General features: G+C 32.5%; 1 long non-coding RNA gene across 5 annotated transcripts in view; it reads right to left on the bottom strand.

Annotated features, from left to right (window-relative positions):
* LOC104005839 (uncharacterized) overlaps positions 1-19,067 on the bottom strand; it is a 294,233-nt gene that overhangs the window by 117,412 nt on the left and 157,754 nt on the right. For 3 of the 5 annotated variants that reach the window (XR_010155857.1, XR_010155855.1, XR_010155858.1), the window contains one exon: positions 576-740. This is a non-coding gene — a long non-coding RNA (uncharacterized LOC104005839). The remainder of the gene's footprint in view (positions 1-575; positions 741-19,067) is intronic. The other 2 variants (XR_010155856.1, XR_010155859.1) reach the window with 1 other exon arrangement.

The raw sequence follows: 19,067 nt of genomic DNA, 5'->3' as shown, positions 1-19,067 counted from the left end.
TCAACTTTTCTCAAATTACTCAAAGTCACTTGCTCATTTTTTACCCTTGCAGATTCACACTTTAATCTAGCTTTAACACTCTAAAAGGATATCCACCCACTGATCAATGGATCCTAAACTTGCCTTTGATCCCTAATAGTTGTGTGACCTTAGTGAAATAATTTTATTTTTCTGTACCTCAATTTTTGCCTCCAAAAATGAATACTGTACATGTATTTGAATAACCTATGTGCAGGTATACAATAGAGGCCTAATAAATATTAGTGTCCTTTCTCCTTTTCCATCTCATCAGATCTTCACTGCTCAAAACTTCCCAGATTTTCTCCCCTGGTTACCTCTCTCCAACTCTTCCCTCAGACATACACAAGTCTCTTTTCAGATCTCAAAACTCCTTTTCTGGCAGCCTCTTCCTTTCCCACAAGTTCCCCTTGGATCCTTCCCCATCATAAACATTTTCCCTTATTTCTTCTTTCCAGAGGTCAGAATCTGATCTCTGTTGAAAGCAAATGCCAAATTTTTCCCAATTTCTTATTTTCTCTCCATTCTAAAAGATTGCCAGTTACTCCAGTACTCACCATGCCAGACTGTATTTGGGAGACACTTCATCAGGTCTAAAAGAGTTAGTACCTGTGGTTTCCTGTGGTTTGCTTTGGCTCTCAGGTGCTTAGAGGTAGGAATTGATGGAGGCTGAAAGAGCACATGGTGGTCATGATTTCACAGGAAGTCCTGCCAGTTTGTTGCTGTAAAATGGAGAAAACAGAAGTTCATAGTTCGAATGAATATGGATTACAATAGAGCAAGATACAGCCATAGAATTTTTAAAGACGAGCGTTTAATTAACTTGGTGTGCAACTTTCAGGAATTTTAATTATTTATAAAGAAACCATTTCTCTATATAATGAAAAGATTTAAACATGCACATTCTAGACTAGTGCTGTGTAGTTGAAATATAATGTGAATTTCATATGTAATTTTAAATTTTTTAGTAGCCATATTGAAAAAAGTAAAATTAACTTCACTAATATATTTTAGTACAATATATCAAAAAAGTCATTTAATTAATCAAAAAGTTGAGATATTTTACATTATATTTCTTGTACCAAGTCTTCCAAATATGATGTATATTTTACACTTACAGTATATCTCATTTCTGACTAGCTATATTTTAATTGCTCAGTTGCTCCAGGTGGTTAGTGGCTACTCTAATGAATAGCACAGTTTTATACATTACAAAATAGAGTATTTAGCCAGGCACAGTGGTGCATGCCTGAAATCCCAGCTACAGGAGGCTAAGGAAGGATGACGACTTGCCAGTTTGAGGCGGTAGTGCACTATGATCACACCTGTGAAAAGCCACTGCACTCTAATCTGGGCAACATAGTGAGATCCCAACTCTTAAAAAAATAGCACATTTATATTTCTTTGAATACCTAAATTTCAGGAGTGATGATATAGATGAATAAAAAATTCCTGTCTTCATGTTGATTAGAAACATAAAATCATAGTAGACTGATAATAACCAGCCTCCCCAAACCCCCAAAAAAGATATCCATACCCTAATTTCTGGAACCTGTGAATGTTATTTTATCTGACAACAAAAGATTATGTAGATGTGATTACATTAAAGATCTTGAGGTGGAGACATTATCAGGGATTAACAGAGTGGGCTCTAAATGGAATCACATGCATCCTTATAAAAGGGAAGTAGAGGGATATTTTACAGCAGAGGAAGAAAATAAGAAGGTAATGTGATGACCAAAGCCATGACTAGAGTGATGCAGATTTGAGCCAAGAAATGTCTGCAGCCATTAGAAGTTGAGAGAGGCAAGGAACAAAATCTCCCCTTGAGCCTCCAGAGAGAATATAGCCATCTTGATTTAAACCCAGTAGTACATACTTTGGACATATTTTGAGCATCCAAAACCATGAGAGAATATATTTCTGTTGTTTTAAACCACAAAGTTTGTGATAATTTGTTACAGCAGCATCAGGAAATTGATACACAAGTCATTTATAGTAATGACATTATATTTTCTCGTTTGTCATCAATGTGTAAACAAATGCCATTCATCCTTTCTCTAGAAATTGCCAATAATGTGTTCAACAAATATTAATGCTAAAAATGCCTTACCAGATCTTTCATCTCAAGTGGTTGCATTGACTGCCCATATGCTGAAAAATTTTAAATTTATATTTCTATATTTCAGCACTCCCCTGCACTGCAAATTAGTGTTTTCAAATATCTCCTGTGCATTGCCACCTATATGTTCCACAGTCGTAAAAATAAATGCTCAACATTGCTAATCAACAGATAAAGGCAAATTAAAATCATGTTGAGAAATCAACTTACACCAGTTGGAATAGTCGTTATTAAAAAGACAAAAAATAACATGTCCAAGCCACGTGTGTCTGTCTTGTCCCATAGCCTGTGAGTTTCAAATTGCTAAGCCTCCACTTAAGTAAGGGCTATATAGAATGTAGGAAAGTATATGTACATGAAATATGTGTAAAAAATAGAGGCTGAAGATGATATCATGTATTTTATGCTGAATATTGACAACTATTTGTTTCATTGATTGCACATTCATTTTGCAATAAACGTTTTTTAGCAGCAATGAACCAAAAACATTTAATTCTGAAGAATAGGTGTTTAATAAAAAATTCAGTAATAACAATTGATAATGAACATAAAACTTGCACAAAATATCTGTTGATATTTCTCATCTAACATATGTGGGGCCATAGAAATATTAAAAACCCCACAAAAGCTAGGTCATAAATCTTCAGAAAAAAATATCAGCATGAGTTTAACAATTAGTACTTTTAAAAAGGAAACCATGTCAGTATTAGTAGATTTTGGTTTAATTCATATAGTCATGGAAAACAGGTTTCAATGGAATGTGACTTCATTTAGATTAAATGACTACTCAAAATTATTGTTCTTCTTTTTCAATCTCAAGTTTTCTTGCATGCATGAAAACAGTATAGGGACAACTGTTTATGGAGTAGGGCTATTTTTGAAAAAACTTTGCAAACAGTTAAATGACGTGTGGTTCAAATTAGTCTCAACAGTTATTTCAAATAAAAAGTTTTATTAGCACAATAGTAGTTATATTTTCATGTAACTCATGGACACTAAAACTTGTAGAAGTTAATTTTTCAATGGTAAAACATCAGAGAATTATTGAATATTATTCTGAATAGTTAGAATTTCAATCTTTAAGACTAAAATGATATGTTTTAGGGAAATAAAAATATAAATGTTTGTGGATCAAAATTCATGATAGAGAATTAAGAAATGCATGAAATATAAATATATTTGGAATTGGTTCTATTAAATCCCAACAAGTTGTAAGATTTTACCAGCCTAATATACCAAGCTATATACTACAGCTTCTATATAGACACATAAACACACATACACATTAAAATGAAGCTTCACACTTTCTCTCTTTGCTGCTTATCATCAATTAAATTATAGAAATAGTTTAACCTTTACTAAACAACCTTGTAAGCCAATCTAAGTGTCCTACCATGGTATTGAATTGTGTTGTGAATGGTTTTTCTAAATTTGTTATTTATTTATTTATTTATTTTTCTAGGCCTCGAATACCTATTTTTTATCCAGTTACTTTTAAAAAACTTTTTTTATGTTGGAAATTTAATAAAATTACCCAAAAATATCAACATTGACACAGAAAATTGAAATTATTGAAATTAAAATTTGGAAATAGAATAGTATTCCATGGTGTATGTGTAACACATTTTCTATATCCAGCCTATCATTGATGGGTATTTTGGTTTATTCCATGTCTTTGTTATTGCGAATAGTGCTGCAATGAATATACACATGCATGTGTCTTTATAAAAGAGTAATTTATATTTCTCTGAGTATATACTCAGTAGTGGGATTGTTGGGTCAAATGGTATTTTGGTTTTTAGGTCTTTGAGGAATTGCTACACTGTCTTCCACAATGGTTGAACTAATGTACACTCCCACCAACTGTGTAAAAGTGTTCCTTTTTTTTCACAACCTCACCAGCATTTGCAACTTTTTGACTTTTTAATAATAGCCATTCTGACTGGTGTGAGATGGTATCTCATGTTGCTTTGATTTGCATTTTGAGGGTAGAGAGAGAAAGGAAGGAGAGGATAAGGAAAAATTACTAATGGGTACTATCCTTAATACATGGGTAATCAAATAATCTGTTTACAACAATCCTCCATGACACAATCTTACCTATGTAACAAACCTGTCCATCTACCCCTGAACTTAAAATAAAGGTTAAAAAAATATGGCATTCATGTTTTATATTAATTGGAAAGGTATGGAATACACAGAATAAATTCCGAGGAAGTTAAATGGAAAAAAAAAAAAAAAAAAAGAATAGCCCTTTTCTCTATTGTTATGAACTGAATGCTTACATTCCCCCAGAATTTATAGGTTGAAAACCTAACCCCCAATGCAATGCTATTAAAAGATATAGGCCTTTGGGAAGTGTTTAGGTCATGAGGGTGAAGTCCTCATGAATAGAGTTAGTGTTCTTATAAAATAAACTTCAGAGAACTCTCTAGCATTCTTTGTCACGTGAGGATTCAATGAGTTGACAGTCTGTAACCTCACCAGAGCCCAACTATGCTGGCACTCTGATCTCAAACTCCCAGCCTCCAGAACTGTGAAAAATATATTTATACATTTCTATTGTTTTTAACCCACTGTCCATTTTTTGTGATAGCAGACATCTACAGAATTGACTAAAACGTCCACAGAAACAAACAAAATTAGAAAATTTGATGATGAGAGTTCAGTGTACACAATTTATTTACATATTTATTTACTCATTTATTTTTTAGAGCCAGGGTCTTGCTCTGTCACCCAGGCTACAGTGTAGGGGCACAATCATATCTCACTGTAACCTCAAACTCCTAAGCTCAGGTGATTCTCCCACCCTCCCCACTCAGCCTCTGTAGTAGCAAGGATTCATAGGCATGTGCTGCCATGCCCAGCTAATTTGTGTTTGTTTGTTGTTGTTGGAGAGACAGGGTCTCACAATGTTGCCCTGCTAGTCAGGAACTCCTGGCTTCAAGCAGTCCTCCCTACTCAGCCTCCCAAAGCTTTGGGATTACAAGTGTGAGACACTGTGCTGGCACATAATTTACTTTTCAAAATCTACAATTGATCTACAGAACAACTTCTCTTCTGAGAGAAAGTTCTGAAGGTGCTTTTTTAAGAAATTGAATAAATTAATATTATTTACCCAAATGGAATGAAATTGAGCCCGTTGTTTTTTGTAGCATCTAAATTTGGCAAGACTTATAAAAGAACCATAGGATCACCTTATTTGTTGAGTGTTGTTACATAAAAATATTTGTTGAAGAAAGTTATTCTGAATAAAAGCAAAAATGCAGTGCCGGTTAAAATATGTAGACTGAAATTTTTAAATGTTTCAATAAAAAGATAGAATGAAGAACATAATTAATTTGGTAGAATTAACCCTGAGCTTACTGAAACCTTAGGAAAAATATAGAAGAATTTTCTTAATTAAAAATATATATTTTTGGCCTGTAGAACTGTAACAATAGAAACAATAGCATCAATAAACCATTTCAAATTTATTAGCCTTAAAGTGCAACTATGTAGAAAATTACGAGGAGCATCTGAACGTACATTCTTTAGTGACTTGATTTTAGAGACAGATATGGCTAAGAAATTGCCAAAAGCATATGAATATGAGTCAAATATAATCTTTCCACCTAAATTTTAAAGTAATTTTTAATGTTTTGCTTTGCTTTGATATACACAGGTATACCTTTTTATTAGTATACATAATTTTATTTGTACAAAATTTTTAAAAATAGTTTTTGAATAAAAGATTTTTTATATGTTCAACAGCATAAAAATCAACAAAATCATTCATAGATAAATGTCAACATTACAAAGCTTTGATTATTTTATAATCTACTTTCACCTTTATAAGTTTTCTGATTTGGACTAAAAAATGATACTATCTTCCTATCCAAACCTGAAATCATAGGGCCATCTGGGGATCTTCCTTCTCCTTACCTGTCCTGACTTCACATACAGTTGCTTATTATAGCCCACCAATTTTTTCAAAATAGTTTCTTCTTCATCTTTACCTCACTGGTTTAGTGTGGGCCTTCATCATATCTTGTAAAAATCTGTGGTAACCTCCTAGTTCAATCCCTGTCTCTTCTCTACAAACACTCAATTCATTAGTCCTACTGTTATCATACACATTTTCAAAAAGGAAAATCAGATTTTGTTATCCAAAGTTATCGATTTCCTCAATCAGGGATGTTTTATAACCATAGTCTAAATATGTAATTTACATATTTTTGTAATTACATAAAATTGTAAAATATTTTATGATTTAGTCTTTGCTTTTGTCTTCAACCATTTATCTTGTTTTTCTTCATTCATCTCTGGTCATATGTTCCTCCTCTTTGCCTTTGCACATGATTTTTCTCCTCCCCAGAGTAAACACTTGCCTAAAGTACTTGGAAATTCTCCTCTTAGATTTCAAAACCTAGTTCAAGTGATATTGTTTTCTCTGTGAAGACTTCCTTGTCCACATTGCAAAGCTGAAATTATAATTCTCTTTGTCCCACACTATATATAGTGTATGTATGTGTAATTATATGTGTGTTTAGTAGTAGTAGTCGCTCTTATTACACTAGATTTTAATTATTATTTTAAGTCTGCCTTGCCTTCTGGACTTTGAGACATTGAATGCTGACTTTTAGTTTTATCCATTGAAAATGGACAAATGCCTATTCCAAATAGACCCTCAGAAAAAAAGTCTTTGTTTCCTCAGTAGTTGGAAGGAAGAATGAATGACATATACACTGACTGTTCAAATTTATCTGTATTTCAGCATGTTATGTGTTTCTCGTGGATGTATAAACACACACAAAACCAATGCAAAATTTACATAAAATAAAAAAATGCAAAAAACTGAACTGATAAAGAATGATAAAGAATTCACATGCTTTTTTTTTTTTTTTTGCCAGATGTGTGTTTTTTTTTCTTTTGTTCTGCCTCCTAGATTTGGAAGTTTGCCCTCAACAATGTTGATCATTGAATCTGACAAGAACACCTGCATCTGGTGTATTTAGTTAGAAAATCTCTGGATTATTTAATAATCTAGTTTTATATTGGATTGTCATCACAAATGGCATAAACTTTACTGTGTATCAAAAACATTTTGTATATTTAAATTGAAATTTACTTTGTATTAGTGTTGTTATAATAACTAGCAAATTTAATTTCTTTGTCAGTTTCTATAACTGATATAACTATATTACCTAAAACCTAATTTGGGGGATTAAATTTTAATATAAAGCATGAATTTACTTGTAATTGCCCAAAACCTTTTCTCTCATTTCCAATTGTCCTTGAAATAGACTGCAAGCATCCAATAAATTATACAATAAATTATTTTTCTTGAATTAAACATGTACACTTTCCAAACCTATACTTTCTGTATCTTCTTCTGTTTGTCCAAGAAAACTATTTTACAATTATGGCAGGTACAAGTATAGATTTAAAACAGTCTTAATTATATTTGCTAATTGGTAGCATATTAATTCTTAATTCTACCTTCTAACCTCATAAATAGTAGGTTCAATTGTGTCTGTATGTCTGTGAGTGTGGGAGTTTTGGACTCATCCATGGCTGCATTAAATTTGATGATCATAAAAATGAAAATTGGTATTGGTGAAAACGACAATGATGGTGACAGAAGTAATTATTTGTTTTTGGATAAACAATATGATTTCATGGATACATGTTATTAGGCTCACATTATTGATCAAAGAACTAAATTTAAGAGCGGTGACTTGACCATATGCATTCTACATGGATGAAGATGGACACAAACAAGTCAAATTTAATGTTATTTTCATTATGTATGAATATAATTCATGAGTCTATTTGATTACATTGAACCTTACAAAAATAAATTTAGTAGACTCATATGGTACCTTTTTCAGGATAATTTGTTTATGATTTTCAAGTAATATCTTGCGTACAAACTGGATTTTTAATGATAAAATAGAAAAATTTTGGCCAGGTGCGGTAGCTCATGCCTGTAATCCCAGCACTTTAGGAGGCTGAGGTGGGTGGATTACCTGAGGTCAGGCTGAGTTTGATACCAGCCTGGCCAACGCTGTCTCTACTAAAAATACAAGAATTAGCCAGGCGTGGTGGTGTGAGCCTGTAATCCCAGCTACTCAGGAGGCTGAGGCAGGAGAATCACTTAACCTGGGAGGAGGAGGTTGCAGTGAGCTGAGATCATACCACTGCACTCCAACCTGGGCAACAGAGTGAGACTTCATCTCAAAATAAATAAATAAATAAGAAAGAAAAGAAAAGAAAAGAAAAGAAAAAAATTCCAGCACTTTCAAATAGCAGATTTTCTCACTGTAAAATATAACGTAGTCCATTGAACACTATTCATTAAGAGGACAACAATATACATCCAGAGAAGGAGATTATACATATTACCAACTCTTCCAGATTTAGAAACACGTGCTGCATTTCCAGGCACTTCAGCAAATTTGAACAATTTGAGATTCTAAGAAATATGAAAGCAAAGGTTTTTTTTTGAACAGCAACATTAACCATGAGACCAGCATTTAAACAGAGAGAGCAGAGATCTAGGAATTGTGAACATATGGAGGAAATTATTTAAAACAGTAATTATCTTATTAGTTGTCTTGCAGAATGAACATTTAAAATTGAAATGTTCTTCAGTAAACACTAAAATCAGGCCAATCTGCTTCTACTAGAAAGAAAGAGATATATAAAATAGTCCAGAATATGAACATTGTCCTGAATATTAAGAACTTGCAGCCAAAACTATTCCTTAAATTTATATTCCCCATTTTCATTTCTAAATGAGTTATAAAATCACATATAAGTTTTCTTTCAAATAATTTGCTTGAGAAACACATTGTGGTTGGTACAAGTGCCAACCCACTATTAATGACATCAAAATAGAGAAATACTGTGTCTAAAACCTGGACTTCATTTTACTGCATAAAGAGTTAATAGTTTTTCAGTGGAGAAACCAGTATCAGTCATATTATTAAATAATAGTTACCTACCTGCCAGGTTACTGTGATTTTTGGCATCATTGGCATACAGTGATAGTTTGGCCAAATATTGTTTCTATTACTGCCATTTCATTCCCAGAGGTAGTCTTTGGCTTTCTAAATTGATCTGATATCCGTAGTGCTTCCAGGAATAAGGTTTAAAAATACAACAGTGATTCTGTGGATAGGTATATAGAAATATGGGAATCCAAGTATACATTTTTTTCCATTTGGGAATTTAATACATTTTCTAGCTATTGTAAACTTTTCAAATATACATATTTGCTCTTGATGTAAACTTTAAAGCAAAGTATAGTCAAATGATAAAAGTTCAAAGCACTACAGCCATATTGCTAAAATTTTATGTATCTGAAAATTAGGTTTTTTAAAAAGCAGCTTTTAAAGTCTATTCCTTCACATTGTGTTAAATATAAATTTCATGGATTTATTACTCTCCATTTAATCTCCCTTATCTCTCCCTTAATTTAACTTGAAACTTCTGATTTTATGTCACTTTCCTATACTATAACCAGAATATTCATGTTGATGTTATCCCCAGTCCTTTATAGACTTTCTAACAAATGAGTTTTATAATTATTTTCACTTTTTCTGACTGTATTATTTTCTATTAATATTTTCTCAATATTACTCTTCTCCATCAGGAGCTACTCGAAAGTATCAATATTGTCTTTTTTCTTTTTGCTATTATTGTTTTATGGATTGTTGGCCTTGGTTACTTATCTGCTATATACCAAATTTTCTCTTTAGCATAACTTTGTGTCAATATAGTTATTTCTAATTTACTCAGAATTCTCAAAAACATATATATGTGTCTTATTTTGGGTGGGCTTTATTTTAAACAACTCTAAAAGAAAATTATGATATATGTTTTCCTCTTGTTACATTAATTCTCTTCTACATTGGATACTGAGTGAATTTAGAACAGCATTTCTGAATGTTTTAATATACGTTGAAAGGCAGAAAAATTTTCAAGGACCAAATAACTTTATGAATCATTTGATTAAATATCATTAAACTCTGATCTTTACTGCAAAACCTTAAAGAATATTTTTCTGGCTAATGAACTTAATAAATCTCTAATAGAATCTTCCAAACTCGTTTGCCAAATAATCTTTTCTTGTCCAAGAATCCTATAGATTAGCATTTATCCAAACCCAGTTTAGGAGGAATGTGGATTACATGTAAATCGCTTCAGTATTATATTGTACATAATCTCTCTTTCTCTCTCTCTCTTTGTCTGTCTGTCTCGTTATCCTCCCGTTCCAAGAGAAATACCTACTATGTTCCTATTATTCTTCCAGGGAGTGGGAATAGAGTGATAAAAAGATTAGAAAAAGTCACTGCTCTTAATACAGTATATAGCTAGAGGAAATAAAAATAATATACAAGTAAAATAAATTCAAGTAGAGATGAGTACTATGCCCCAAACACCATATAATACAGTAGATAAAATAGAGAGAACTGAGGTAATTATTTAGATCTCAGGGTAATTCTCTCTGAGATGTCACTTGGGCTGAGACCTCAATGAAAAGAGAAAGCCAGCCATGTGAAGAAGATCAGAGTGCAGAGAGTGCCAAGAAAAGAAGAAAGCAGGCTCAAAATTCTAAGGATGGAAATAAGTTTAGTGCTTTCCAGGAATGTAGAGCATCAAGTGTGGTTAGAATAAAATCAGTGAGGAAAAAGAGATAGGCAGTGGAGAGTGAGGCAGTGACTACATCATGGGTAGCCTGGTGTGGAGCTTTGATTTTATTCGAAGTGCAATGAGAAGCCATTGGAGGGTTTTGAGCAGAGGAATGACATGAATTTTAAAAGATCACATTGGCAGCTGTGTGAAGAATGTCTAATTAGGGGGAATAAAGTAGAAACAGACAAACCATTAAATAGACTATTGAATTTTCCCAGATGAGGGAAGATTTCTTGGGCATGAGTAGTAGCAAAGCAAATAAGAAGTATTTTGAAAAGAAATAACAGTATTTGCTGATGGATAGAATGTGGGTGCCGTGAAGAAGAGAACAAATGATAATTCCTAGGTGAGATTAAACAACAGAGTGAATGTGACACTGCTAATTAATATGAGAAAGACTGGAGGAGGAGGAGGATGGGTAATAATACAAGGATGAGAAGATAATTATGCTTTGAGATCCAACAGGAGAAATGAAATAAACACCTAGTTAAATAAATGTGACACTAAGAAGAGACATGAAGCCTGGAGAGTGTTCACTAGAGATGATAGTATGAGTTATGGGACTGGATAGGTCACTTAGAGAGATACAGTTGACAGAAAGAAAAAGAAAACTCATGATCAAGCCCTGGGAAATACGTACATTTTGAAAATGTTAAGTTTATAAATTTTAAGCTTATAAATTTATAAATTATAGATTACAAATTATATAAATATAATTTATATAATTAAAATTATGTAATTTAATATAAATTATATATAAATTATATTGGTATATAATTTATATTTGTATAATTTATAAGTCATATTATATTAACTCACATTTGATATATTTACATATAATTTAAAACATAATATATAAATATATTATAAATGTTATATTTTATATAATATAAATATTACATATAATATATAAATATATTAAAATATATTTCTGTGATTTATTATAAATTATATAAATTATAAATTTTAAATTATGTGATTTATTATAAATTATATAAATTATAAATTTTAAATTATATAATTTATAAATTTATAGCAATTATAAATGTATAGCAATTTACAAATTATAAAGTTTTAAAAATTATTCTGTGTATTGAGCAATGGGTGTATTTCAAGATGCTTCAGTATCCTCAGAATTTACAGACCACAGTTCTGGGGAAATCCAAGTATAAAGCTACTAGATTAGACCCAAATTATCAGATACTGGAATCATATTCTCAATCAAAAAATATAACTCTGTGAAGGTAAAAATCTGGAGCCGTATCATTCAGAAGCAATAAAACTGTTACATTTTCTACCTCCTTATTTTCTCAAAAGAACTACAATTTAATTTTTGATATTATATTAAGGCATAACAAGTTGATTTTCTGAGAGGATAACTGAAACATCCTTAACACTGATTCAGACAGGGAAACTTTGAAAAGTCATTCAGATCATTACTAAGCAAAACTTTACATTAGGAGCTCTATTGGAACAGACACTTCATTGCCATAGGATCTAGAGACTTCTTTTAAAATGCTGTCACTATTGCAATGTATGTAATATTTGATAAATTCCACCTGAAGACATGTTTCAGCAATTAAAACAAACTGTATAGAAACCCAGTAAGTTTACAATAATAAAATTCATCTGCATAGAAATATCTATCATCTATTTTTCTATCACTTAGTATGTCCATTTATTATCTATAATCAATTAGCCAGTTTATGCTGTCCTCCAGATATAATCTATAAATACTTTTTTTATTTCTAGAAGAAAACGTATTTTCTTTTTTCATTTCTACAAGGAAATATCCTACTAATGTTATTGCATTGTTCCCAAGACAACTGAAAAGCAAGAATAATGAAAGATTCTATTTAAATATCTGCTTAAATTAGGATAGCTCTTGAGAACACTGAAGATTGCATTATAAGAAAAAAAGAACATAAATATTTAGAGAGTCATTAAAAAATTAATTACTAGATGCATAACAGTATGTATTATGGTTATGGATATAAATATATTCTACTAATATGTTTTTACTAGGAAATAACTAGTGGGTTGTACATCAGCAGTTCTCATTTTATAAAATGCATGTAATTACATTCTGACTTTAGCATACTATAGGTGGTGATAGACTACACAACCCATAGCTGTGAGGATTTACAAAGGAGGGCTGTATTTCTAAAGCCAGGGAGTGCTTCTAAATTGTGGCTATCTCTTACTTCCAGCCTAAATTTGCTTTAGATTAGGTAAACTCAGCTTTGACTATTCTTTTGAACAATGATGTAACATATTGGTGGTGAAGAATAGGGGAGTGGAGGAAAATAGTAATAAAACTAAAACTGAACAGAAAAGGTCTGAATCATTGCAGCAGGCAAAGGGGAAGGAAATAAGCTATCACCAACAATTGGCTGGATTTGGTATGAAAGCATGGAACATTTGAAAATTAGCTGCTGTAATAAAGCAGAAATTTCCTGTAGAGTTTTAAAAAGACATAAAGAAATGCTTTTATAATTTCATCAACATTTTCAAATACACCTCGGCATCATTTACAGATTTCCATTTTTTCTACTTTTGTCTTCTTTAATGAAATGCATAATTATTTATTATTAAATATTTCTTATAGCTCAATTATATTAAAAAGTACTGAAAAACTGTGTCATATCATTCTTAGTTATGAACCAAACATTAATGCTTGTGCTTATAATTTTAAAATATTCTACCTATATTTACTTTAGTATTTATAAACCAAGTGAAGTTAACACATTTCAAAGACTTTATTAGCCATAGCATCATCCAAAGTTACTTGTGGTTGTGAAGAATAATAAGTAATACTCCTGACCACAAACAGCTGGAAATTTAGTTTGGAAAACACATTAAAATTATATGGAAATGTAATCATTATATAAGAAGAATTATATTACTGTTCAAATAAATATTTTAAAATACCATTAATAACTAGCAAAACTATAAATATGTGAAAGCCACAAATCTTGACATATTTCACTCATGTAGAAACGTTAAGTGGGAATGGAAATGAAGTTTAGGTGGAAATATGAAAGGTATCTTTGTTTACCTCCAGAAATGTCAAAAGTTCTAATACTTTTGTTATCCCTGTTTATTGCTTTCTTTAATTATGAGGAATCATAGTGAAATACATGAAGAAAGAGTAAATTCTACTAAGAAAATGGTTTCAACAAATCCATTTTGAATTTAATTGATGGACGCTTCAAATCGATTACATTCGACAATTACGCATTTTGTGTCTACTATGTGCAAGGCAAAATGCTAGATATTTTTTGATAATGTTTTAAATATAGTTTCTTATTTTACTAACTGATAGGATCAACCAAATATAGCCTATTCAAACCGTAAAAAAATATTAGGCTGCCAGACCGACTTAATCCAGAAAGGTCACGTATTTGTTACTCCCTAAGAAAACGTTCAGCCTACTTTGCATACCAAACAGCTCCAAATTGAAAAGACTTACTAATTCCATAGAAACTGGGTCAAAATGTGAATATAATATAAATTGAAGTTCACCATCATTTTTTATCAAGACATATAGACAGAATGGTTGCAATTTACAAATTAGGTACCTATTCTAAGGTGTAAGACATTTTATTGAAAAAAAACAAAAGTATGAAAATATTTAAACTTACATAAAAAGAATCATAATCTCACACTCCTAATTAATTTTACACTCTAGGACACTAAAACATATACGAACAATTCTTTTAAACAATTGAAATAATTATGTGTATGTTATTAAGAATATTTCTATTTCTTATGAATGTTTGTCTGTAGTCTTGCCCTGTCCAAAATGATAGCAGCTTGCTACATGTGGATATTGAGATTGGAAAAGTGACTCAACCAAATTGAAATGTGCTATAAGTGTAAATTATGCCAAAGTTTCACAGACTTAGTACAAATCAAACAATAAAATAATCTCTCATTGGTGTCATTTATATTGATTACATGTTGAAATAATATTCTCAACGTATTGCTTAAATAAAATATATTACTAAAATTAATCTTACCTCATTTATTTCCATTTTATTATGTGACTACCAAAAAAGTATAAATTACATATGTGGCTCAAATTATATTTTATTTGAACAATGTTGGACTATATGGTATTCACTTGTTACTTTTAATGAGCAAATAATATTCTTAAATGATAATTCATGGCAGTATTACTTATTATCATTCTAATATTGCATCTTCTGGAGGCTTCAATTAAATTATTCCAACTCTGTAAAATACCACAATGCATAAAAATATTTATGTTTCTATTTCTATCAAATTATTTTATGAGAATAAAGTGGTAGAAATGTATCAAGCTAAAGGTCATAGATATCCTTATGGATCTTGTTACATATAAATATATTGCATTTTGTGGAAAGGTTATATACATTTATAATGCCTACAGCCAAAAAATTAGTATACTAGGTTCACCAAAATCATTCTGGAGTTAGTCATATAAATAAATTGAAAAAAATGCTACCTTAATGACTACGAAATTCTCTCTCAAAGTTACTTTAGTTTACATTTTTAGTTTTTACCGATGATGAATGGTGTATCTTTGTATTTACTAATGCATCTTCTGCAATTTTTCTCCTCTTAGCCTTTGCCTTTTATTTGAATTTTTATGATTTTCTTATAAATCTAAAGAAAATATGAGTATTTCAGTAAAAGAGCTGAGCATCTATATTAGATCTGGCAATTGTTGAATGCATACTCTTTTTCAAGTCCTGTGCTAGTGATAGTGACAGGAGACAGACAAATTCCTAGGCAGACAGCGATGGGTCCCTGGTGAACACTGACCTTCAAGCCAAGGACAGTTTAAAGCCTGAAAACTGAGCTGCCAGTTCCAGATAGAGTCCAAGACTGCAGCGATAACTTCTATCCCCATCTTATACACTCTCCTTTGCTTGGTTTCTTCTGAATGATGTCTTTTAACCAATAAGATGGTGCTTTTTCCAAGACTACATGTATTAGTCTATTCTAATGCTGCTAATAAAGATATGTCCGAGACTAGGTAATTTGTAAAGAAAAAGAGGCTTAATGGACTCACAGTTGCACATGGCTGGGGAGGCCTCACAATCATGATGGAAGGTGAAGGAGGAGCAAAGGCACATCTTAAATGATGGCAGGCAATAGAACATGTGCAGGGGAATTTTCCTTCCATCGGATCTTGTGAGACTTATTCACTATCACAAGAATAGCATGGGAAAACTCACCCCCATGATTCAATTACCTCCAACTGGGTCCCTTGCATGACATATGAGGATTATGTGAACTACAATTCAAGATGAGATTTGAGTGGGGACACAGCCAAACCATATCACCACACATGGACAAATCAGCATGCACTCCCCCATTCAAACCCATAATAACCCTGAACTCAGCCTCACAGATGACTGCCCACTTTTGCATTCCCTCTCATTACTGAGAACTTTCTTTCTGTCATTTGATAAAATTCTACTCTGCCTTGCTCACTCTCTGGTGTCCATGTACCTTATTCCTCCTGGTCATGGGACAAGAACCCAAAAGTCACCAAACTATGGGAGTGAAAGAGCTGTAATACTCCTGCTCGCAGAATTGCTGGTGGTGAGAATGAAAGAGCTATAACACTCACTTTCACTCGCTGAGCTATTGGAACGAAGAAGCCACTTAGCGCCACTCCTTCCTGCTCACTGAACTACAGGAACGGAAAAAGCCACAACACTAGTAACTTTACATATTTATTTTTACATTTAATTTTCACCTTATCCTTCAACATAGATACTGCAAATCCCACTCAAGTAACTGAAATATCAGTTTAAATAAATGTACGAAGAATCAGAAATCTGTTAAGAGAAAAGGCCTAGGCAGATTGTCTTCAAAGCCTTTATTCTTTCCATTAAATAACTTGGTCCCTATATAATAAGTATTTACCTGTTTCTATCACATATGGTACATTTTCTACTTTTTTCTGCCATTTAAATATACATTTGCTATGTAAAAGTAATACAAATAGGCAAACCAACAAAAACCCTCTATTGTGGCAGCATTTTTCTGAAACTTTTAATGTGATAAAATGGAAAAATTACTGAAATATCAGAAAAATTGAGATTAAAAAGCTGGATTTGGGGAAATGACGATAAGAAAAAAATGGGATTTACATTTGAATTTGGATAAAAGTCTATAATGTAGGCATTTGTGGAAAGATTTTACTGCATTCAGAAAATATTTACTGAATATATAAAATAATCTAGCTGCCAAGGAGATGAGGCAGAGTAACTTCCTACCCAAGTGACAAAGAAGTATAAGAACAAAACAAATGTTGCCGAAATATGTCACAGAAAAATCATTAAAAAGTGACATCTAATCTCTAGAGATGAGAAAGAATTTATTTAATAATCAAGGCAGAGAAGGATGTTCCAGGCAGAGGAAATGGTATGAACATATAAATATGAAAAGACTAGACATATTTAAAAATGCTGAAAATCTAGGTTTTATTAATGCTTAGATGCCTGTGTTAATTGAGAGGGGATGTATTAGAATGAATCTTAATTATTATTTGTTGAGGACCTTCTTTTCTCCAACACTATGATAGGTGTTTTTCACACACTTCTTCAATTCTCGCAATTTCTTTATGGTCCCATTTACAAATGAGGTCCTGTGCTTCAAAGAAATAAATAACTTAAGTTCACACCCTTGCTAAATGGTTGTGTCAGGTATCAAACCCAAGCCTTACTGACCACAGCATCCTATTCTTTAATTATCATGTTTTTAGGTTTGTGAGGAGGACCTTGTAAATATTTTGACGTATTTTCCGGGGGAGAGGTGGGTAACACTGAATTAAAATTAACTTTAAGACAAATCTAATTAATCTTCAGGCTTGTGGCCTGAAGACGGGAAGGAGCCAGTTAGAAGGCTACAGTGGGAGATCTGACAAGAATCAATGAGCATCCCAAACAGAAGCTAGATTGCACAAAACTGGGAGATTTCTAATCTACGTAAGAATTAGAATAATAACACCTGAAGACTCCCTACTTTTAAGAAATGAAAAAGAGAGAGAAATTACAAATGACTACTGTTTTTCTAGCTTGGAAAATCAGTTGCTGGCCATTATGCTATTAGTGTGAGAAGGGAAGTAGGAAAGAAAAATTGAGTGAAGACAGTGAATTTAATTGTTTAGTTTTGAATTACTGGAGCCTGGAGAATATAAAGCTAAAGATATAGAAAAGTCTGTTGAACATATAGATCTAACACTGAAATGAAAGGTTAGAGCTGAAAGTGTACGTTTCTTCATTGGCCTGAGGCTGTCATTTAAAACTACTGAAAGAGGGCTGGAGATGGTATCTCACACCTGTAATCCCAGCACTTTGGGAGGCTGAGGAGGGCAGATTACCTGAGGCCAGGAGTTCAAGGCCAGCCTGGCCAACATGGCAAAACCTCGTCCCTACTGAAAACACAAAAATTAGACAGGCTTGGTGGTGCAGGCCTGTAATACCTACTGGGGAAGCTGAGGTAGGAGAATCGCTTGAACTCCGGAGGCAGAGGTTGCAGTGAGCTGAGATTGCGCCACTGCACTCCAGCCTGGGCGACAGAACAAGACTCAATCTAAAACAAAACAAAACAAAACAAAACAAACAAACAAACAAAAAACTACTGAAAGAGAGGAGACAAAGCAATCAACTAGAATGTGACCACAATAGAGATATGACAGGAGAGAAGACCTTAGAAGTACCAAGTGAGGCTCCAGTGGACCAGGAGTGTGAAGATGCTGCCTGAAACCAAAACGGGATGGTAGGTGGTGGGTATATAAGAGGAGAAGAAGGAAAGAAGGGACATCAAAAAGACACTACAGATGAGCTTTAAGAAGTAAAGAAAGGTCAAATGCCACAGAAAAATTAAGCAGATTGATGAAGAAAAAGAAGCTATGGAATTTAATAATTAAGAGATCCTGAATGACTTTAAGCAAAGTGTATTGTGTCAACTGTCTGTGTGTGAGAAATTCAGATTTAAGTTATATTTCCCCTTAAAATAGCAGTGACAATAACAATAGTAATCACTCAGAAAATTTCAGCCAGTTTTGAGGGAGTTAAAGCAGGCCTAAGCCTCAAAGCCAGGTCCTCTAACTTCAGACTCCACACTGTTTCTACTTATCATACCGTGCGTCTTTTGGTCAGTGGAGCCCCAGTTATTTTGAACAGTGAGGGAGATGCTGATATTCAGCAGGATAAGCCTGATATTTTACATTTGGGGTTGAATG

This window comes from Pan troglodytes, chromosome 2 (assembly GCF_028858775.2).
Source record: "Pan troglodytes isolate AG18354 chromosome 2, NHGRI_mPanTro3-v2.0_pri, whole genome shotgun sequence".
NCBI lineage: Eukaryota > Metazoa > Chordata > Mammalia > Primates > Hominidae > Pan > Pan troglodytes.
This window is presented reverse-complemented; position numbering and strand designations above follow the sequence as displayed.